Below are 22,606 nucleotides of genomic sequence, written 5' to 3'. Positions count from 1 at the left end.
CACTATGGGGAGACGTATAGCTCGCAGACACCCTACATGTTACACGACTCCCAAGAACTCCTAAAAGATATCAATCTGCCACTACTGTCGGCTGCAGACAAAGATTACTTAGAGGGTGCTCTTACGGCAAATGAGATAGCCCTAGCTATCAGGAGCCTGAAATCGGGGAAGGCCTCAAGTCCCAATGGCTTGCCGATTGAACTGTACAAACTAAGGCCTGATAAAATTGCCCCACACCTGCGTGCAATGTTCGAAGAAAGTAAAGAAAAGAGGGAACTCCAACGGGACCAACTATAGCAACCCTGGTGACAATGCACAAGGAAGGCAAGACTAGGACGGACTGTGCCTCATACAGGCTGAACCTAAGATCCTGGCTAAACACCTTGCAACTAGGCTGGTCATGGTGATCGGTCCATCCGGACCAATCAGGCTTTATGCCGCAGCGCAACACTGCCTTCAATCAATCAATCAAGTCATTTGTATAGCGCACTACTCACCCGTAGGGTCTCAAGGCGCTGGGAGGGGGGGGGTGCCGTTACTGCTCGAACAGCCAGGTCTTGAGCTTCTTCCTGAATGAGAGGTGGTCTTGGGTCAGGCGCAGGTCGGACGGGAGTGAGTTCCAGGTCTTGGCAGCCAGGTGGGAGAAGGACCTTCCTCCTGTTGTCGCTCTTCGGATGCGGGGGACGGCGGCGAGGGCGTGGCTGGTTGATCTGAGGAGGCGCGTGGGAGTGTAGAAGTTGATCCTGTTGTTGAGGTAGCTCGGGCCTTGGTCGTGTAGGGCTTTGTGCGCGTGGGTGAGGAGGCGGAAGGTGATCCTCTTGTTGACCGGGAGCCAGTGCAGGTCTCTCAGGTGTCCGGAGATGTGGCTGTTTCGTGGGATGCCTTGAACTTGCGTAGAGTACATGGAGTAATGGGGAGAGCGCCCACCATACAGGAAGCTGCGGTAATCGTGTCACTAGTTGCCACGATGGTGTTTGACTCAATTGAATGGCCGGATCTATTCGCAGTCCTGGGAAAAATGGGGTTTGGCCCCCGTTTTATCCAGTGGGTACAGCTCCTATATCCGAAGCCTCTATCACAACAAAAAGTCGAAAGTCTTCACCCTGGGTAAGGGGACTCATCAGGGTTGCCCTCTCTCCCCGCTCGTTTGCACTGGAGCTCCTGGCATCCTGGATACGGAGAGACCCAGTGATACGTGGACTCAGGTGGGCGGACACGTGGGAAGACCGTATCTCCTTGTATGCTGACGTAATCCTATTTTTGGCCTCACCAAAGGCATCCCTCATAGTTGTGCTGGACATATTCAATTAACTGGAGTAAATCAATACTATATGTCCTCCATGCCCGGTGCAGATTACCACGACAGGCTTTAGGTACCTAGACATCTACATCACAGCTGACCCCGCTAGTAGATTTGCTCATAATCTCCTCCCACCCTTACAGCGATTGCAGAGGGATTCGGAATGCTGTAAGCGCTTCCACTCTCTTTGTTGGACAGGGCATCCTTATTTAAAATTATGTCCTTGACGCGCTTCCTGTATGTGTGGCAGAACTCATCGGACCTTGTCCCTGCAAGCTATTTAAAAAAAACTGAAAGCCTGCAGAGAAGCCTGCTGTTGAGTGGCCGGCCATGTATAGCACTCTCCAAACAATCTCAACTGGTACGATGGGGGTATCTGTCTCCCCGACCTTAAAAGATATTACTGGGCCGCACACCTGGCTGCCATCAATCATGGGACGTATAGGCGAGCCAAATACCCTGGCTACGCAATGGACAGATGGTTAATGCCGGGAGGGAACTACAACAGGGCTCTGTATACACGCAAGGGGAAACTCCATCGGACTGGGCCGACCAAGCATTCTGTGCAAATTTGGTATGCAGTTACGAAAAGTCTGGGGTGGGAACGCAAACCAACATTAGCTACCGCCAGTGGGACTCTGACCTACTTGGAACTTGTGGAAAACTAGGGTCTTCGACAAATGGAATCTTATAGGGATCGTGATCTCTGGGTGAGGTTAAACAATTCCCCACCCTGCAGCAGGAAAACATACTGGCCGCCACAGAACATTTTAGATACCTACAGGTTCGACACGTACTACAGACATGCCTCCAGAAGGGCGAAGACCCTCCTGAATCCTCACCCCTAGAGGACAGGATTTTAGACTGCTACTTGCCTACGAAAGCCATTTCACTCACCTATAAAAAGTTGGTAAATAACTCATTTGAACCCCTAACGCAACTACGGGAAAAATGGGAAAGGGACGGCATTATTCTGGACGACGAAAATTGGGTGGAGGCGATCGCCTCCGTGCCAGAAGTGGCTATATCAGCTAGATTACAACTGGTCCAACTTAAAACACTGCACCGTATCTACATGACTGGACCATGCCTACTGAGAATGGGGAGGGCGGAGGATAGTAACTGTAAGAGGGGCTGTGGAAGCGAAGGCACCATCCTACACATACTCTGGGAATGTCAGCCTATCAAGAGATATTGGAAGAAAATATACTACATAGTTAGTGAGGTCCTCGTGATTGCTGTTCCCCTGGAGGTGAAGCAGTGTATACTGAATGTGTGGGAGCCAACAGATCTCAACAACAAACGCACTACATGGGTCACGTTGGGATTGATGGTGGCAAAGCGAAATATTGCCCAAATGTGGGGAGCTCTACAGGTACCGACCGTGTCGGATTGAACAAGGGGCATGGATTGGTGTATGTTCCGGGAAAAGACAGTGAATGTGTCTAGGTGACGCCCTAAAAAGTGGTCTCACATCTAGAATGATAGTAAAGTATATTGTGGTAATATCTGTACTCCCCCAGTTGTGACGCCCCAGGAAGATCTCTCATCGCCATACTAATGTTACCAACCAATACATCAGACCTCATTTGCAATAAGAACTGTATCAAGTCTAAAGAATGTCATGCACAGTGGTACCTTGTAACGTAGATTCTTTTTGTTTAATAAAAAGAATTATAAAAAAAAATCATGATTGTAACAAGTTCTAAAAACACTGGAAAACACAAACAAGCAGCTGAATATATAACCTCGAAACAAAAGCCTTAAACAGGAATTAACAGCAAATGTGGTGGAAAATAGCACATGAATGGTAGACCCGAAACCAGGGAACTCAGGCTACAAAAGTACTGTCTTCTATGATTGACACCAGAAAAAAGATATCCAAGGCTACCACAGGGATCGCCTGGACAACCACGTATAGTAGTCTGTACCTCCTTCCTCTAGGGCCACACCATCCATCAGGCCGAGTATATATATATATATATATATATATATATATATATATATATATATATATATATATATATATATATATATATATATATATATATATATATAATTATCATGATAAAACTATGTGTGGAGTTGAGAGAGGGTCGTTATAAGGATCCTGTATCAATTCGGTAATGATGCGAAGGTCAGCGATAACGAAGAAGTAATGAGAAAGAACCCATAACAAGTTGTTTGATCCAATTTATAAAGAGTACTACCCCACTAAGGTATATAGAGTATGCAAAATCCAAATGAAGTGCAAGCAACAGTGGAGTTGAAATGAATAAGGAAGCCCCACTTAGGTCTACAAGGCTACATAAGAGGTATGTTACTGCAGACTACATGGCACCGATGTGTAACTAACGAGGTTCCAGTGAAAGGAAACAAACACCATCCCACTGCATTTAAGATTATCATGTGTGTGAACACCGACAACGCCCAAGCGATAGAATTCAAACAGAGAAAACGGAAAGGACCAAAAGTGGATGAATCAACGAACACAAAAGGACTGAAATTATAGCATACTCCAAAATAGGAAAGTGTCATTTTGGCATGTTTTGACTAGCTCCAAGAAAAAAGACTGACGTCAAGTTATCCTACGTCACACAAAAGTAGCCCATCCGGTGCGATTTAAAGCTTTAAGTTCTGGGACTTTTAGTCCTGTATCAATAATGGTGACACGAGACTCTGGAGCAACTAGGGCGTTCAAAGATGCTAGCTTCAAATTGATAGCAGACACGTGTGGTCGCGTAGATCTTGCACCTTTTGGTTCCTTTCCGCCTGCTTCAAGGTTTTATTACAAATGAAAACCATATAAAATGTGTATGAGATGCCAATGTAAAATATACTTAATTGGCAGCAGTAGGACAAGTTTATACGAGGAAATACAGAAAGAAAAACATTCAGAACCCCAGCTTCGGACTCGCTGTAACTAATGATTGGGCAACCCTCAAAAGCTACAAACTAAAAACACAAAGTAGATTTCTGTAAAATATAGCACCATCCCCGCCACCCGTTTTGCGATTATAAACTACGCCAACTACCTGTCCGTTACTTACACGGACTGTCCGTAAATTCAGCCTTACGTCCGCCTTCCTTTACTAATCTTTTAACGGACGTCATTGTAGCACTTCCGGGTCGCATAACAACCAATCCCTCGGCTGAAATTTTCTGAAGGGGGCGGCACCACTAATGTGTAAGATAACCTATGATTGGAGTATCGGCGACAGCCTGGCCAACCTTTGTGCATCGTACAGAATTGCGAAATGCTGACTGGATGTTGGTGCGCACGTACTTGTCTCTCCATCCATTCCGTTACGTTCGGTGGGTGGGACTCAGCTTGAAAGTGAGTAGTACCGATTGAGCTCCAGTGGTTGCCCTGAATAGGGTTAGTCATGGACCGGTTATGCGCCAGGTTAGACTGCTGCCGTTGCTCTGTTTAAGAAAAATGGAGAGGGGAGGGAGGTGAGAGCAATCTGGAGTAGTGCTCCAAATTATGAGTGAGAACGATGGCCGGTCTCTGTCACAGTCTATTGACGACAAACAACGAGGCAGGTCTTTCTGGCCTTAGTTTCAGGGGCTATATAGCTCTCGAAAAAAAATAATTCTGTAAAACAAAGGTCTGCTTGATACCTTCCAGCCACGTTTCAGAAAACTCGCCGCAATGCATGCTTTTGGTGTGCCACTACAACCAAAGCTGCTGACTTTGGAACTGGGGTGCCATGTTTGTTACTCTGCTCAAAATCATGTGAATTCTGGGCAAATCACTTAATCTCCCTGTCCCAACAAAAGAAAATATGTGAACCTGATTAATGTTACTGGTGCACATGTAAAGCTCTATACCTTCAGGTCGAGGCTGCGCTATAAACAAGCATTTGCAATGAAATAGATCTCGCATTAGGAAAGTTTGAGCTATTGGTATTGTAAATGACATTTTTTTTATTTCTGTGTTGGTTTTGAAAATAGCGAAATTAATAGCTTTGTCATTTACAATGCCAATAGTTCTAACTTTCGCAAATGTGACACCTATAGCATTTGTAATGCAATATGTGTTGTATTTACGTGATTTAGGTGTATTGCTATTACAAATAACAAAGGCTTTTAATTTTTTTAAATAATTAATACTTAAATAAAAGTTATTGTAATTTATAATAGCAATAGCTTAAACTTTTGTAAATATCTTTTGTGAAGATTATGTTCAGTGTATTTTATTGTGACGAAAATCCAAGAACAGAAGTGAAATATTAACATCTTTTTGTGACATTTGTAATAAAGCTTGAAACATTGAGAGAACTTATTTGAACCAGTTGTTGTTGAATGGTTGCACAGATTGATGCTGTGGTGGCGACGAGTGATGCTGTGGCAGCGCATAGCGATGCTGGGGTGCCCCCGAGTGATGCTGGGGTGCCCCCGAGTGATGCTGGGGTGCCCCCGAGTGATGCTGGGGTGCCCCCGAGTGATGCTGTGGTGCCCCTGAGTGATGCTGTGGTGCTGCTGAGTGATGCAAAAGATAGAGTGAGTGCGATGGATAGAGTGAGTGCGATGGATAGAGTGAGTGCGATGGATAGAATGAGTGCGATGGATAGAGTGAGGGCGATGGATAGAGTGAGGGCGATGGATAGAGTGAGGGCGATGGATAGAGTGAGGGCGATGGATAGAGTGAGGGCGATGGATAGAGTGAGGGCGATGGATAGAGTGAGGGCGATGGATAGAGTGAGGGCGATGGATAGAGTGAGGGCGATAGATAGAGGGCGATGGATAGAGTGAGGGCGATACAGGGAGTGCGATAGATAGAGGAAGGGCGATAGCCAGAGTTAGGGCAATAGATAGAGTGAGGGCGATAGATAGAGGGTGATAGATAAAGTTAGGGTGATAGATAGAGTGATTGCGATAGATAGAGTGATGGCGGTAGATAGACAGATAGATAGAGTGAGGGCGATAGATAGATAGAGAGAGGGTGATAGATAGAGTGAGGGCGATAGCCAGATAGTGAGGGCGATAGATAGAGGGTGATAGACAGACAGATAGATAGAGTGAGGGCAATAGATAGATAGATAGACAGATAAATAGAGTGAGGGCGATAGATAGACAGATATATAGAGTGAGGGTGATCAATAGAGTGAGGGCGATAGATAGAGTGAGGGCGATAGAGATAGATAGACAGAGTGATGGCGATAGAGTGAGTGCGATAGATAGACATATAGATAGAGTGAGGGTGATAGATAGATAGAGATAGATAGACAGATAGAGTGAGTGAGGGCAATAGATAGAGTGATGGCGATAGATAGACAGATAGATAGAGTGAGGGTGATAGAGTGAGTGCGATAGATAGACTAAGAGTGAGGGTGATAGATAGACAGATTGATAGAGTGAGGGTGATAGATAGAGTGATGGCGATAGAGTGAGTGCGATAGATAGACAGATAGAGTGAGGGCGATAGATAGACAGAGTGAGGACAATAGAAAGATAGATAGATAGAGGGCGATAGATAGAGTGAGGACAATAGATAGAGTGATGGCGATAGAGGGAGTGCGATAGATAGACTGATAGAGTGAGGGCGATAGATAGAGTGAGGGCGATAGAGTGAGGGCGATAGAGACATAGAGTGAGGGCGATAGATAGGTAGAGTGAGGGCGACAGATAGACAGATGGATAGAGTGAGGGCGATGATAGACAGAAGAGTGACGGTGATAGACAGACAGATAGAGTGATGGCGATAGAGTGAGTGCGATATATAGACCGATAGATAGAGTGAGGGCTATAGATAGACAGAGAGATCGAGTGAGGGCGATAGATAGAGTGAGGGCAATAGATAGAGTGAGGGCGATAGATAGCTAGAGTGAGGGCGATAGATAGATAGCTGGACTGAGGGCGATAGATAGATAGAGATCGATAGATAGAGTGAGGGCGATAAATAGAGTGAGGGCAATAGATAGATAGGAGTGAAGGCAATAGATAGATAGAGTGAGGGCGATAGATAGAGTGAGGGTGATAGATATATATAGAGTGAGGCCGATAGATAGAGTGTGGGCGATAGATACGAGTGTGAGCGATAGATAGATAGGATAGATAGATAGAGTGAGGGCGATAGATAGATAGAGTGATGGCGATAGACAGATTGATAGAGTGAGGGTGATAGAAAGACAGATAGAGTGAGGGCAATAGATAGATAGATAGATAGATAGATTGATAGACAGATAAATAGAGTGAGGGTGATAGAGTGAGGGCGATAGATAGACAGATATATAGAGTGAGGGTGATAGATAGAGTGAGGGCGATAGATAGACAGATAGAGTGAGGGCGATAGATAGAGATAGATAGACAGAGTGAGGCCGATAGATAGAGTGATGGCGATAGAGTGAGCGCGATAGATAGACATAGATAGAGTGAGGGTGAAAGACAGATAGAGTGAGGGCGATAGATAGAGATAGATAGACAGATGGAGTGAGGGCAATAGATAGAGTGAGTGCGATAGATAGACAGATAGATAGAGTGAGGGTGATAGAGTGAGTGCGATAGATAGAGTGAGGGTGATAGATAGACAGATTGATAGAGTGAGGATGATAGAGTGATGGCGATAGATAGACAGATAGAGTGAGGGTGATAGAGTGAGGGCGATAGATAGACTGAGAGTGAGGGTGATAGATAGAGTGAGTGCGATAGATAGACAGATTGATAGAGTGAGGGTGATAGAGTGATGGCGATAGAGTGAGTGCGATAGACAGATAGAGTGAGGGTGATAGAGTGAGGGCGATAGACAGAGTGAGGACAATAGATAGATAGATAGAGTGAGGGCGATAGATAGATAGACAGAGTGAGGACAATAGATAGAGCAGGGGTACTCATAGTACGGCCCGCGGGCTAGTTGTGGCCCGCCTGGTCTTCACTGGCGGCCCGCAGACCTCTTTGCCATACGAGTCATATGTACCGGTAAAGTAAACAAAGAAGATGGCCGAACGCAGGAGCATACGTAGTGAATACGTATTCAATACGTATTCACAACGTTTGCTCCTGCGACCATCTTCTCTGTTTATGCTTGCCTCTGATTGGCCTGAGCTTCAAAAACGTCACACACGGCGCACGGCTCGAAGCACAGACCCTTTAAAAGTCAGCTGTAACTAGCGCTGTTACAGCTGACTTTTAAAGGACCTTTTAAGAAGCATGTGTCCGTGGTGACGAAGTCGACGTCCTCGCAGCCCGCGGCCCCGGAGAATCTTGAAAATCTTCAGCTTCACTTCACTTTAGTTGCAGCAGGCAGTACTATGGGTTATAACTGAGTTGTAAATGTATTTGCTGAAACATCCCATTTCCGGCTTGGAGGGAAGGAATGCCTGCTTCTGATGTCTAAAGGTCATATAGTCGTGGGCACTGAAATACAACCGTGTGGCGGATGTATCATGAAGGGTTATTATATCTTCAAGTACAAAGCAAGCCCTCCTTTGCCGGATGGCTGCGCCTCACCTCGTTGGCCTCCTGACCCCTCACTAAGTCTGTTAAAGTTGTTCTCAGAGCACAGGAGATAACCTGCACTGTGTTAATGCAAAGCCTTGTGGTGAGAGGCACCCGCCCCGTGCCGCCGTCCACAAGCGGCCACAAATTGTATGTGCAGTTAGTTCCAGAAGTCCCGGGCGTTTGTAATGTAAAATATTTAATGTCGACGGGAGACGAATGGCTGCATTTTCACGCCATCCCTAGGTGAATTGAAACTCAATTTCATGATTCAGCACACTTTTGCTTTCCTCCCGCAGGCAGGGGGGGGGAGGTTTGTTGACGACCCCTTTGCGTTTTCATTTCTATTTCTTTCTAGTCACAACACGAAACGAGCGCAGCAGATATGGAGCTGTTTTAAACTCTACTACACACAGTGCTTTATGAATCCTGTCTCCAGCCGCTGCTAAACCCATCCCAGCCTGCCAGAGCACGACACACACGCAGTGTTTGCATGCGATAGAGATCTATAGAAACAATTGTCCTGGCAAGAACAGGAGACACAAAATGAGGGAAAAGGAAGGATGCAAAGAGAATAGAGAAGAAGCAAGGGTGAAGAGAAAACAGCTCAAGGTGGAAGGGGGAAACAGTAAAAATGAGGGAACACCAAAGGTAATTGGGGAATAGGAGAGAAAGGGAGGGAACATGAGAGAGAAGAAAGGAATAAGGGAGAGAAGAAGGGATTAGGAGAGCAAGGGAGGGAATGTGAAAGAGGTGATTAGTTGAGAGAAAAGGGAACAGGAGAGAATATAGAGAGGTGGATAAAGATGAAGAAGAGGGAAGAAGAGAGAACAGTGGAAAGGCAGTAAAGAGACATCCCTCAGTTGCTTGCCAGCTAGTTTTGCCCTCAATATAAATGTCAAGCCACACATACCTTCGTTATCCTCAATGTGCACTGGCTCTGCTGTTTGAGGGGCATATGTTTGCCAATTGCCAAATGATTTGCCGACTGATATTTCCTCAAATGGCAGACAGCATTAAGAATAGGAGCATATTATGTTGTTCAATGTCTGCAGTGAGGAAAATTCTAATGCGCCTGCCATATGCAGCTGAATATTAGATTAACTTCTACTCTTTTTCATGTTGAAATCATCATTGAGGACAGATATGGCGTTTTTAGCGGTTAATACTCCTTTCCTCATTCCTTACATGAAAAGCACATTGACGCATTACCTTTGTTTCCCTGCAAATGCATTTTGAAAACCCTGCTACATTGCAAAACAATTGCTTCAGCTCTGCTGATGTAGAAGACGGTTATCTGAAAAGGTTTGTATTTCTGTGACTGATGTTCTGTCCCTGAAAAACAGCGAGTTTTTACCAAAATGCAAGAAGCGACTGCAAATGTTGCAGAGTGAAAATGTCTGTTGTCATGAGCCATCCAGAACGGTCTGTCTGTGGCATGATCTTTTCTAGAACAACAAACTGCATTCTTACACCCGTGTTTGCCAGAGGACCTGTTTGTTAGCATTAATGTGAGCAAGCATAGGTGATGTATGGTGAGTATTGTTTACTTGGAAGTCGTGCGTGTTGTGTCTTGTACTCTCAAGTTCAGGGCTTTAAGGGGGATGAAAAAAACCAAAAGGGCCTCTAACAGGGGCGTTTCCTATGTCTTTCCATCTCTGTCTCTGCAGCATAACAGAATGCAAAATTGCCTGCTTTAATGCTTCTTCTCGTCCACCGCAGCGTCTTCTCGCCCCAAAGCCTCTTCTCTGCCTGAGTCTTCGCCACTTGGATTTGGCTAGCAGCAGCTCTATCACCACATCTGCCTCCATCTCCACGACCAGCTTGATTTCCATCACCCTGTTACTGCAAATTGCCATGCAATCCCACTTAAGATTGCCATTGTCTGCTAATAAAAACATGTTATAAACATGTGCTCCATGTAGTTACAACTGCTTTGGAAATACAGCATTGTCTAATAATGTTTTGAAACGGCAGCGATTTTTTTCCCCCCCTTCTAGCCCTTTCCGCCCCCCCTGACCCCGCCCCCACCGGTGCGGCCCTCGGCCACAAACCACACTTTCAATTTGGCCCCCGAGAGAAAGTTTGTGAGTACCAATGAGATAGAGTGATGGCGATAGAGTGAGTGCAATAGATAGACTGATAGATAGAGTAAGGGCGATAGATAGATAGAGTGAGGGCGATAGAGAGATAGAGTGAGGGCGATAGATAGGTATAGATAGGTAGAGTGAAGGTGATAGATAGACAGATGGATAGAGTAAGGGCGATAGATAGACAGATAGATAGAGTGACGGCGATAGACAGACAGATAGAGTGATGGCGATAGAGTGAGTGCGATAGATAGATAGAGTGAGTGAGGGCGATAGATAGAGTGAGGGCTATAGATAGACAGAGAGATCGAGTGAGGGCGATAGAGTGAGGGCGATAGATAGATAGAGTGAGGGTGATAGACAGTAGAGTGAGGGTGATAGATAGATAGAGTGAGGGAGAACGATAGACAGATAGATAGAGTGAGAGTGATAGATAGAGTTAGGGCAATAGATAGAGTAAGGGCGATAAATAGAGTGAGGGCGATAGATAGATAGCTAGAGTGAGGGCGATAGATAGATAGCTGGACTGAGGGCGATAGATAGAGATCGATAGATAGATAGAGTGAGGGCGATAGATAGGATAGATAGATAGATAGGAGTGAGGGCAATAGATAGATAGGAGTGAAGGCAATAGATAGATAGAGTGAGGGCGATAGATAGAGTGAGGGTGATAGATATATATAGAGTGAGGCCGATAGATAGAGTGTGGGCGGTAGATACGAGTGTGAGCGATAGATAGATAGGATAGATAGATAGAGTGAGGGCGATAGATAGATAGGAGTGAGGGTGTGTGTGGTTGTGGGGGGGATGTGTGTGTGGGGTTGTGTGTGTGTGCGGGGTTGTGTGTGGGGGGGTGTGTGGCTCAGCGAGACCTAGAAAAAAGCTCTAATCACAAGAGTTCATGATATGCAGGAGACTAAAACAGTCAAAATTAGTCTCCATTCCATTATGGATTCTAAATGGTTATATATTAAAATGTACTGTGCAATTTTGCACCAAAACCAAAGTAGAATGATAAAAGGAAGAGGCACGAATCTCATGCACAGCTTGGTATAAATCTATTGTATCAGTTTTGCTCTTACTGGCATCTGGAAATATTTGTATACGCCAGAAAATGCTATACACTCCCATCACCGGAATTTGCTGGTAAAAATCTGACAAAAAGCTGCCGTGGCGTTTTGAGAAAAATTTCCTGTAGGCTGGTCAAACGTGGACAACTTAGCGATCGGTTAAAGCTTTGCCTGCATTATGAAGCTTGAGAACCAAGTACAGCGGTCTGTGTTATTGCGTGCATTCGTGCATAAAATGCAGGCCCCGAACATGTTCAATTATGTACCTCTGCTGCAGGACGAGCCCTGAACTTAAAGTTTGGACCCCTCACAAGGCGGATGAGAACCGGTTTGCGTGCTCTGTGCTGGGGGAGGGGGAGGGCCATTAAAGGAAGGGGGCTGAGAGGAGCCTGTGAGAACTTGCGGCGGAGATCAAAGGAAGGGTGGGAAGGACTCTGGCGAGCAAGCATATGGGGGGTGAGGGGGTGGCAGCCTGGTGAGCTGAATGCGTGTGGCAGCAGAGGCGGAGCACGCGCACAAAGTGTCTGGTGGTAAGTGAAAGCTGTGCGCACAAAGTGTCTGCTGGTAAGTGAAAGCTGTGCACAATGCGCATGGTTGCCGAATGCCCCTATAAAAAATTGTTGAAAGCTTGCCCTCATTTGAAGTTGAGACAAGTCCCCAAACTAAGTTACGAACATTGTTCAACTCTACAGGCAGAATTTAAATTCTGCACAGTCCTACTGTGTATAATGATTGTCCTTTCCTATACTGTGACATCAGCTTTTCAGACTAGTTGTCTCTCCCTTTGATTTCAGTCCTCTTTTCACATGCGTATTAGTTTTTTGTTTAAACCCAAGTCCCAACGAAACAAGACATCAGCATAGATTGTCCAATAAGTCCATTAACTCTTTAAAAACAAGTCCCTATTGAGCAAAGCAAATCCTAGCCACATTTATATTTGGGTCTACCCATCTGCCTGTACAATGATGTAGAAATATTGATGGCAAGTCCTCTGTGCAGCCTGTATGGGATAGCGCCAAGAGGTGGTAGCATTCTATGAATTCTCTAGAATTACTGAGATTGATAAAGCGTTTAGAACATACAAGAACCCTACAATATGTGATCAAAGTCAAGATTACGTGTGATTATAGCGAACAAATGTATCCGCCAGTCCTGAAGAAAGATAGAACTTTTGGGAAATTCCTCTGTAATGTGCCTTGACGTTTTTAAATGTCCACTGTTGGCAGCCTCTGAAACAAATATATTTTGATTGTCACCTTGGATGTGGCTATGACTCTTTCTGCCCAACAGGGAGTTATTTTTAATGAATAATGGACTTCTTGGACAATCTATGATAATGTCTTGTTTGATTGGTGATTCATTTCATGATATCTAGGTAGATTGTGTTAATTTATTACACAGGCGAATTTTGATTAAAGTGTTTTGTTATAATTTACTTGTGGGGTCCCATTACTGCCCTGCAACTGCCCTGTAACTCTTCCTGCCGCTTGCCACCAGTCCGCGGGAGTGCCACGCACCTGTTAACGCAGGGGGACTACAGCTCCCAGAGTCCCCGGAGATGCCAGAGTCCACCGTCACGAGCACCCACCAGGAGACGCTTAAATCTCGCATAGGGCTCCCGCAGCGCGAGTCCCATTACTGCCCTGCAACTGCCCTGTAACTCTGCCTGCCGCTTGCCACCAGTCCGCGGGACTGCCACGCACCTGTTAGCGCAGGGGGACTACAGCTCCCAGAGTCCCCGGAGGCGCCAGAGTCCACCGCCACGAGCGCGCGACAGGAGGCGCTTAAATCTCGCACAGGGCTCCCGCAGCGCGGGTCCCATTTCTGCCCTGCAACTGACCTGTAACTCTTCCTGCCGCTTGCCACCAGTCCGCGGGAATGCCACGCACCTGTTAGCGCAGGGGGACTACAGCTCCCAGAGTCCCCGGAGGCGCCAGAGTCCACCGTCACGAGCGCGCGCCAGGAGGCGCTTAAATCTCGCACGTCAAAGGCAGGGCTAGGCCAGAAATCTAACATCCAAATATTGGGCCCAGGAACTAAGGTACTGTTGTCCAGTCCACCAATCTCTTGGTTTTGCTCTTACTTCCTTATAAGACTGGTGTCCTCCATATGGTTGGTTATTTACCTGTGCGTTGCATTTTAACCTGCTTACACCTTTAGTATATCTTTGTATATCATTTAGTTATGTATTTGTTATATCAACCCAGTTAACCACTCTATAGGATCAGTAAAGAGTCTGGGGTTAAAGCTGGATCAAGCCCTAAATATGAAAGCCCAAGTCTCCTCTATGACAAGCTAATGCTATTATGCAATCCGACTGGTGAGGAAAATATTTCCCTACATTCCCGTCCCCTATCGGAGATCCCTAGTACAAGCAATGGTCACCTCTCGCTTGGACTATGGAAACGCCCTGTTGGCGGGAGTCGGAGAGACTTTCCTGGCTAAGCTGCAGGTGGTGCAGAATACCTCCGCTAGAATGATCCTTAACCAACCGGCAGGCTCCCCCTCAGCTCCGCTTCTGAAGAAGCTACATTGGTTGACAGTAAAAAAAAGGTCATGCTTTAAGATTTGTTGTCTAACATATAAGGCAATTAAAGATACTGGCCCAGTGTACTTACGGAATAAATTACGTAAAAATATTCCAAGCAGGAACGTTAGATCGAGGGCCCAGGACTTGCTCCAGATCTCCCGTATTCGGTTGGTCCGGACGGGAGGTAAATCGTTCTCGTTCTTGGCACCCAAGTATTGGAATCAACTCCCGCTGGACTTACGGAAAACAACAAGCTACAACGTTTTTAGGAAACAGTTGAAAGCATAACTGTTTTAATCCTGGCCAGTCCTATTTGCTCCCCTATCCACCTCTTGGTTATATATCTATCTGGAAAGTGCCGCGAAGCCCCAGGGTGATGTGAGCGCTCTATAAACCTTTAACATAACATAACATATAGTGATTGACTTTTAACGGCCTATAGGCTAGTAATCGTGGTTAGAAGGAAGACACAGCCAGCGCCACAAGGGATAATAGCCGCAACAAAATCCACAGTAACAACAATGGAAGCATTACTATCAAGGGGTGCTTCAGTTATTGATAAAGAGATCGAACTGGTGAATAGTCGCCTTTCCAGATCGCCAGTCGGTTCTCTTCACCAACCTCAGGTAGGCCCTGTCAATAATAGCCATAACGTCATGTTGGAAGAACTAGAGGATACCCAACATTGCTCGGCTATAGAGAAAGAAATACTGGTTGCGGACCCACAATCTAACTCTTTTGAAGTCATGGGAAGGGTATTACCGAAGCCTTTGTCACCAACGATAATTATTGTTAGTAGAAAGGGTCCTGGGAATGTGGCCACTACAGGAGAGGGAGGTCATGGAGATAAGAACACTGATAAAATTCCCGAGCTTCTAAAAGGTCCTAGTACCCTTCCTTCCTCAAAGGTAGTGGGTAGCTTGGAAGTCAGTCGTAAGAGAAAAAGTAAAGCCACCATGGGCCAAGCAAAAAAATCCAAACCTAATGACTCACCAACTGTAATCACCAGATCAGGGGGGTTTTGTGGGGGAGATAAAACAACTATGGATACCTTTACATCTTTATTCACTTCTGTGTTGGAGGAAAAACTGGCTCCGATCATATCTAAGTTAAAGGACATTGAGCTTAGTCTTGCTGGGCTAACTAGGCAACAGGTGTCACTTTGCCCATTAGCCACTACAAGCAGCTTGCCAAGTAAGTCCACCTACCCAGCTGATCCTGGACACCCCTCAGGCGGTCATAATATTGACATTCCACCTATCCCTAGGGCTTCCAAGGGGGGGAGCCTGGGCAACGGGATATCAACAAAGCCTATGGGGGGCACTACCGACTGTTCTACATCCAGCAGGCCTCCTCCAACGACAAATCCCAATCACACACCCCAGGGTCCTAGGAACGACAGTAGTAGGAGACAGGGTGATATGCTTACCAATGTCTCAAGTTTTTCAGTATTAGATCTACCTCCTCAATCTACTCCATTGGTGGTAATCTTGGGGAATGTGCCGCCCCTTCCTCATGGTACCACCAAAGCTAATTCCCAACTCAAGAACAAGGTGACTCACTGGCTTTGCAATAATACATCAGTGGGCCCAGCAATAGATCGTAACATCATAATATCTCGTCGTGTGGGATGGGTGGGAAACTCAAGAAAGCCAGGAGGTGGGACTGTATTGTTGTAAATTTTAACGACCGCATGATTGTTGAGAGGTTATTTAGAGGAACCAGATCTGGCTTGCCTAATACTGGCACTGGAATTCAGATCCTCCCTCTGGGTTTCTTTTATCAACCCGAGCGCCCAGCTAGTAATATCCTATCCTCACATACCAGTTGGCAGGTACATGGCCCACCAGCAATCACTAGAGCTAGCCACCAGATCCCTCATACAGTCAACCACGGTCCTCAGGGGAATTTTTACCCCTTACCCATTTCTTCAATGTGCACTAGATTCGCAGCTCTTTCTTCATTAGAGGATTGCGACCGACTAAATACACCTGCAGTGCTTGAAGAGTCCATGCCGCCTTCTAATTTCCAACATATAAGAGAAGGCCGCTCAGGAGAGCCTTGGATTGGGGATTATACTGCTGTCCATATTGAGAGCCCAAAAATTGTCCCTGCTGTAGTCTCAGGTAACAAAGTAGCCCGTAATGTAGTCTCTTGGAATATTGCTGGGTTGGCAGGGAAATTTCAAGACCCCAAGTGGATAGAGTTTTTTAGGATATTCCCAGTGATCTGTTTACAGGAGACCTGGCTGGTGGATTGTGACCTTTTTTTAGAGGGCTATAAAGCTTTTTTTGTTCCGGCCGTACCTTCATCTAGTGGCAGATCTAAAGGTGGTCTGGTCATATATACCGCTTTAGCCTTGAAATGCATAATCAATCTTATACCTAGCCTTAACCCCAATATTCAAGCAGTTACTTTGAAGCGAGGGAATGTGAAGCTGTCTCTGATTAATTTCTATAATGCAGTGAACACCACAGGGTCATGTCAGATCGACCAACTGGGTGGCTTCGTCAAACAGCATTACAGAAACGCTTCACACAGTATTATGCTAACAGGGGACTTTAACATCCACCTGTGTGGAAATCAAGCAAAAACTGCAATGGGTGAATTGGGTTGTGGCAGAATTGGGGGCTTACATTTTGAACATTCCAGTCGGGGTTGCGCTCTGAATCACTTATTGAATGAACATGATCTGGTTAGCACCATGTCCGTGGTGGACGTCTGTAGTAAACAGGACGTCCCCACATTTAAGAGGCATACAGGGGGGTCCTTTATAGATCACATTTTAATTACGGAGGGCGTACGACCCCGTATATTGGGTTTTGAAATTGTAGATAGTATTTACAGTGATCATAATCCTGTCTGTATCCACCTGGGCGGAAATGTACTGCTCTTACGAGATAAGTCATTTACCTCCGGCGGGTTGAAACCCACGGACCGAAGGTGCCGCCTTAAGTGGTCAAAAGTGAACCCGGATTTACTCTATGATAGTATTTATAAAAGCTGAGCTGTTGTAGTGCCGGAGAACCAGGTCAACAGTGCTGCTCTAGAGCCTAAGAACCAGGTCAGCAGAGCTGCTCTAGAGCCAGAGAACCAGGTCAGCATAGCTTCTTTAGAACCAGAGAACCAGGTCAGGAGAGCTGCATTTAGAGCCTAAGAACCAGGTCAGCAGAGCTGCTCCAGAGCCAGAAAACCAGGTCAGCAGAGCTGCTTTAGAGGGAGAGAACCAGGTCAGCAGAGCTGCTTTAGAGCCAGAGAACTAGGTCAGCAGAGCTGCTTAGAGCCAAAGAGCCAGGTCAGCAGAGCTGCTCTAGAGCCTAAGAACCATGTCAGCAAAGCTGCTCTAGAGCGAGAGAACCAGGTCAGCAGAGCTGCTTTAGAGGGAGAGAACCAGGTCAGCAGTGCTGCTTTAGTGCCAGAGGACCAGGTCAGCAGAGCTGCTCTATAGCCAGAGAACCAGGTCAGCAGAGCTGCTTTAGTGCCAGAGGACCAGGTCAGCAGAGCTGCTCTAGAGCCAGAGAACCAGGTCAGCAGAGCTGCTTTAGAGTCAGAGAACTGGGTCAGCAAAGCTGCTTAGAGCCAGAGAGCCAAGTCAACATAGCTGCTCTAGAGCCTAAGAACCATGTCAGCAAAGCTGCTCTAGAGCCAGAGAACCAGGTCAGCAGAGCTGCTCTAGAGCCTAAGAAGCCGGTCAGCAGAGCTGTTCTAGAGGCAGAGAACCAGTTCAGCAGAACTGCTGTAGAGCCAGAGAACCAGGTCAGCAGAGCTGCTCTAGAGCCAGAAAACCAGGTCAGCAGAGCTGTTTTAGAACCATGTCAGCAGAGCTTCTTTAGAGCCAGAGAACCAGGTCCGCAGAGCTGCTCTACAGCCTAAGAACAAGGTAAGCAGAGCTGCTTTAGATGGAGAGAACCAGGTCAGCAGAGCAGCTTTAGAGGGAGAGAACCAGGTCAGAAAAGCTGCTTTAGAGTCAGAGTACCAGGTCAGAAGAGCTGCTGTAGAGCCAGAGAACCAGGTCAGCAGAGCTCTGTAGAGCCAGAGAACCAGGTCAGCAGAGCTGCTCTTGCTGACACTGACTGACTGACTGACACTGATTGACTGACACTGACTGACTGACATGACTAACACGGACTGACTGACACTGACCGACTGACACTCACTGACAGACACTCACTGACTGACACTGACTGACATGACTGACACTGATTGACTGACACTGACTGACACTGACTAACATTAGGTCTCACCTTTCATTAAGTTAAAGCCATTTGCTTTGCTGTACAATACCATTAGCAAAGCAAATGGCTTTAACTTATTCAAAGGCAAGACCTATTGCATTTTCAATGCTTGTTTCTAAAGCGCTTCATTACTGTGCCACGCCTCTGCACTTTACTTTCCCTAGACTTTCTTTGCTCGTCAGTGTTTTTCATGCTTAATACTTTCATTGGCTTGTTCGAGCCTCCTGCGATGACGCTCTGCCATTTGTTTACACGCGCTCCGTGCGAGCAGTGGATCGCGTGTAGGTATCTATGCCAACCAAGTCGTTCTGCGTTGGGAGCTACCGCTCGCGCAGCGTTAGCACGCATCCCAGATATATTGTCCAAAGTGTCACCTCGCTGGCAGCCTCAGTTTGCTTGGCATCTGCATGCGCTATCTTAAGTGTCACCACGCTGGGAGCCTCGGCTCATTTGTTCTTGACTGTGGCACTTCATTGTGGGAATACATTGGGAGCTGTTTCGCTTACATATTTCTCCAACCCACTTTGGACTGAGCAACGTTGGGAGGGTTCACATCACTTGTCTTGTCCAGGCTATATTGAAATCACAAGCAGCGCTGGGAGACCTCCATGGTTCGCTTCAAGGGTTTCATTTAAGTGTAAAACGTAAATGTTAAACTTGAAAGTGTATAATGTTTACATTTATTTCCTGACATTTTGTCTGCATGCTGGTCCTACAATTAATTCCTGGGGACTATGGATTTGTTTCCTGCATGCTCATTAGGTTTTGGCTGAGGTTCATGTTTATTATTTAACGAGACACTACCACGTTATTTTGACTCTTTTCAAGCAACATTTCTTGAAGGCACAGTACATTTGTTTTGTGGTTCTGTACACAGCCCTGTTTATTCATTCTTAGCTATTCATACTGCTCAATATTGAATGGCTGGCTTACTTAATTCAAATGCATCTCCTCCTTCCCTTCCTGAACCAGGTATTCGATGCTTCAAATGGAAGCAATGGTTTAAAGCTTTTGATGGGTATCTTATAGCTATTGATGGGTACCTTATAGCTATTGATGGTGCTGCATTTTATGCTGCACATAAATTAGCCATGCTTTACACTTCATTGGATGTGGAAGGTCCGAGAATGTTTGACCATTTCCCCAAGTCACACCTCCTGCTGAAACTAGATGATATGTGTATGTTGAAGCCTTTAACAGATTATAGAGTCATTTTAATTAAAGATGACACTAGTGCAGTAGTCGAAAAACCACAGATTTTACACTGGACAGAAACTACAAAATGAATCTGTTGAATTTTTTGTAGCAGAACTGAGAATTCTTGCAGCATCTGAGTTTAACGGCAATTTAGATAATTTCCTTCTTGTCAGTAATCAACTGTTACGATAAAAGAACATAAGAAAGGCTACTGTGTTGCAAGAATTCCTCTTTACAAGAAACCTTGGAAATTGCCAAGGATATTTAGTGATCTTTTATAGCATCCAAGGAATTAGGGAGATTGTCTCAAAACTTTTCCTCTGAAAATGGTCCCATTAGTACCGTCATTGCATCTTCCACTCCGCTTCAAGTTAAACACTATAAAAATAGTCAACGGTCTAATCACTCATCCTTTATCTCTGGGTTTTTCAGATGTGGGCCCAGTTTCATTTAGCCTTTTCCAAATTGTGGCAAGGCTCGATGATATGAGAGCGCTCCTCAGGATCAGTGCGACGTACAAAATGGATCCACCTCTCGATATCGCCAATTCTGCTTGCCGTAAAGGCACAGATTATAGGAGCGATCAAACGAGGGGAAGGGTATGGGAAGGGAACAGCAAAAAATGAGACCTGAAACACAAAATGTAAAGATTATTCTACCTGTTCTTTAGACAGTAATCAGTGAATGAAATAGAATAAATCATACAATTTACCTAATACACCACTGTCAATCCCTTTGTGAGATTTTGGCAAGACTATTTAAGAAGTACATGTTTTAAAAGTTCTCCCCCACTTGAAAGTGATACCATGAATGCATCAGCTAAAAAACAAGAATACATAAAACACCAGTGCATATACTTCAACAACATATATCCTTCTGGCACTTAAACAGGAGCTTTCATACATATCACAAACACAAGTTTGTATCTTGTGCTATTGAAAATCTATTTTTATAGAATCTGCATGTTTCCCAGTCTTGATTCACCTTGGTTAACTGCACCATTAAAAGACTTTAACAGAATCCTTACTTACGCAAAAAAATAAATTGTTCAACAAAAGAAAAAGGGTGTGGACCTCAGAACACAATGTCTTCATGGATTTCCATCAATATAGAATAGTCTGAACAATAGGCACACACCATATGCACGTTATCTATATGTCCCACAAAGATTAGCCACCCCATACATCTATGGTAATTCCTACTAAGGGGCCGATTCCGATTCGGGAAAAACCGCTCCGAATAGCCGTTCGGAGCGTTTTTCCTGTACGAATCGTACCCTGCAACGTCCCCCGTATGTACGACGAAGTACGATTTGTACCAGGAGCCGTACTCCGTACGAGTCGTACAGAGACCGTACAACTCTAATCTCCGTACGATTCTCCCTCGGAACCCGCTGTACGCGACATCTGTATGATTCGCGGCTGGTTTTTACGACCCAGCAAGTACGATACGTGTCGGGTACGCACCGTACAACCCTTTTACTACGGGAGCTGAAAACAGCCGTAAAAGCAGAGTTTGCGCCGAAACAGGTACGGAACGGCCCCCCCGGGTACAGTCCGTACACCCCATGATCGCAGGGGTACGCACCGTACCCCTGCGATCATGGGGTGTACGCACCGTACCCCATGTACGATGGGTGTAGGCTAGTTCTGCGAGCCACAACAAGTTGACCCAAGAGGACTTGGCTTCAGGTGCATAGCACCACAAGTATTGTTTCAAAGTCTTGTTCAACCACTCCATTTGAGCATCGGTTTTCGGTTTAAACTTATGTGAAAGGCAGAAGTATCCTTTAATGCTTTGCACCAAGTTTGCCAAAAGTGAGCTGAGAACTGAGGATCTCTGTCTGAAACGATGATTTCTGGTAATCCATGTAATTTCACCCGGTGAGATAGAAGCAATTGAGCTGTTTGACCAGCTGTGGGTAGTGTCTTATAGAGGATTAAATGACCCATCTTTGTCAAACTGTCTATCACTACCAAAATGGCCGAATGTCCTTGATTATTTGGTAGTCCTGCGATGAAATCCAGGCTGATGGTTTTCCAAGGCTGATTTGGTGTTGGCAAGTTTTGCAAAAGTCCTCTGGGTTTGGAGTGATCTGCCTTTGCTCAGGCACATACATCACATTTTTGCACCCATGTTTTGACATTGCTTGCCTTCACCTCCCACCAGAGGTGTCTTCGGATCAAGTCTATTGTTTTAGCAATATCAGGATGTCCGGCAAAGGCTGGCTTATGACGCCAGGTAAATGCTTTCAGCTGTATTCTTTTCGTGGGTGAGTAGAGTTTATTGTTGATTAAATATAAGTTTTGTTTGATACTTCATCTGGGATTTTGTGCAGCCCAATGATCCCAATGATTGGGGAATAAATTTTTTTTACTGACTCAAAGCAATTCTCCACTTTTAGAACACAAAACACCTTTGAGGGAGCGACAATGCGTTCCCTTAATCTCTCTTTCTTGTTACAGCAGATTCTGGTCTGGATAGGGCATCAACCTTTCGATTGTCACACCCTTGAGGATACTTGCCTATAAAATCAAACTAGGCGAAGAACTGCATCAATCGCATCTGTCGTAGGGACAGTTGTCGCGCACTCTTCATAAATTGAAGGTTCCAGTGACCTGTGTATTAAGTTGCAGCGTGTTTTGCTCCCCATAGATGATGTATCTATTCCTGGAATGCTCTCTTTATGGCTAGCAGTTCGTTTTCTGCTATGGTATAGTACAACTCGGCTGCCTTGAAATTCT

General features: G+C 45.5%; 1 protein-coding gene and 1 long non-coding RNA gene across 2 annotated transcripts in view; one reads left to right on the top strand and one right to left on the bottom strand.

The window, feature by feature from the left end:
* The window catches only part of EDC3 (enhancer of mRNA decapping 3), a 316,498-nt gene extending 312,049 nt beyond the window's left edge, over positions 1-4,449 (bottom strand). The window contains exon 1 of the mRNA XM_078685138.1: positions 4,351-4,449. The gene's annotated coding sequence lies outside the window, so the exon portion shown is untranslated. The remainder of the gene's footprint in view (positions 1-4,350) is intronic.
* A 72-nt stretch (positions 4,450-4,521) lies between these two features.
* Positions 4,522-22,606, top strand: part of LOC144826618 (uncharacterized) — a 110,141-nt gene continuing 92,056 nt past the window's right edge. Inside the window, exon 1 of the long non-coding RNA XR_013609867.1 lies at positions 4,522-4,637. This is a non-coding gene — a long non-coding RNA (uncharacterized LOC144826618). The remainder of the gene's footprint in view (positions 4,638-22,606) is intronic.

Source organism: Lissotriton helveticus, chromosome 3_2 (genome assembly GCF_964261635.1).
Source record: "Lissotriton helveticus chromosome 3_2, aLisHel1.1, whole genome shotgun sequence".
NCBI classification, from domain to species: Eukaryota; Metazoa; Chordata; class Amphibia; order Caudata; family Salamandridae; genus Lissotriton; species Lissotriton helveticus.
The sequence above is the reverse complement of the archived record's forward strand: the minus strand, read 5'-3'. Positions and strand labels throughout refer to the sequence as shown.